A 1,564-nucleotide genomic window follows, 5' to 3' on the forward strand; every position below is an offset into this window, starting at 1 on the left:
GACTGTGCGGGGGCCGTGGATGGCGGCGGAGGCGCGGGCGAGGTGGAGGGCGGCGGCGTCGTGAGCGGCGGCGGCGGCGGTGTGGGGGAGGTGGAGGTCGGCGGAGGCGCGGGCGAGGTGGAGGGCGGCCGGCGGCGTGAGCGAGGTGGGGGGCGGCGGCGGCCTGAGTGGCGGCGGCGGCGGTGTGGGTGAGGTGGAGGGTGGCGGCGGCGTGGGTGAGGTGGAGGCTGGCGGCGGCGTGAGTGGCGGCGGCGGCGGCTGGTGAGCTTTCTGGCCGTCAGATTCGGCTCTACCGTCCGGTGTGAAAGGATTGTTGGATCGGCTGGTATATCAAGTAAACACAGATAACACTTGGAGATAACAAATAATAATTTTTTGACCGCGCGGGCATTGGTCCACCTGCCTAATGGCACCGCCGCCGCCGCCATGGTGGCGATCGCCAGTCGCTGGGACGTCACCGCCGCCTTCTCCGTCACCGACGCTAGTACCGCCGCCGCCTCCTCCTCCGCCCCTCCAGTGGCTTGCCTCATCACTCCTCCCATCACCCGCTCCACCACCGCCCGCTCCTCCATGGCCTCCTCCACCGCCCTTACCCCCGCCGCAAATGCCACCGCCGACCCCGCCTCTACCGCCGCCGCCGTCGCCGCCGCTGCCGCCTCCGTTGCTGCCCCCGACCTCACCGCCTCCGCCGCCTCCGCCACCACCGCCACCACTCCCGCCGCCTCCGTCACTCCCTCCGCTCCCTCCTCTCTTGCCCCCACCGCCGCCGCCCTCGCCCCCACCGCCGCCGCCGCCCTCGCCGCTCCCTCCCTGGTGGACCATCGAGCCGCCCCCTCCCGATCCCGCCCCGCCGCCGCCGCCGCCGCCTCCTCCGCCTCCTCCACCGCCGCCGCTGGACCCGCCAGGCTTTCCGCCAGGACTCGAGCCCGTGCACCTCGCAACCACCGCGATCGTGCTCCTTGCCTTCGCGGGAAGCACTGCCCTCTGCGCGCTCCGCTGGCGAGGCCGCGAGCGGCTGCGCCTGTGCTGCACCGCTGCAAGCGAGCGGCTGCGAGCGTGCTGCTCCGCCGTGCGCACCCGGCTCGCGCCGGCGGCGGGCAGGCGTACCGCTCCACTGCTCAGGGCGCTGGCCATCTCGCCGGAGAAGCGGCACGTGCCCTTCACCGACGAGAAGGGGAGCGTCAGCGACAGCTCCACGGCCGGCAGCAGTTGGCCCTCCACGGCGCCAGCCGGGACTCGGCAGCCTGTCCCCAGAGACAGGCCGCGGCCGGGCAGGCCGAGCGTGCCGTCCCTCAAGGCGCTCGCCAGCCTCGGGGGGAGGCTGCGAGGCCTCTCGTTCGGCGACTTCTCGCGGCGCTCCGTCAAGGAGCGCTCGTTCGAGGCGTCCTTCCGCGAGGGCCACGCCTGCTCGAGGGAGCCGTCTGGCTCGCAGTCCAAGCGAGCCTCAAAGGTCGCGTCCTTCGAGGGGGGCGTGTCTGCTGGGGCCTCGAGGGAGGCCTCTGGCTCGAGGGAGCCGTCCAAGCGAGCCTCAAAGGTCGCGTCCTTCGAGGGGGGCGTGTCTGCT

This window comes from Emiliania huxleyi (assembly GCF_000372725.1).
Source record: "Emiliania huxleyi CCMP1516 unplaced genomic scaffold EMIHUscaffold_80, whole genome shotgun sequence".
Classification (NCBI taxonomy): Eukaryota; Haptophyta; order Isochrysidales; family Noelaerhabdaceae; genus Emiliania; species Emiliania huxleyi.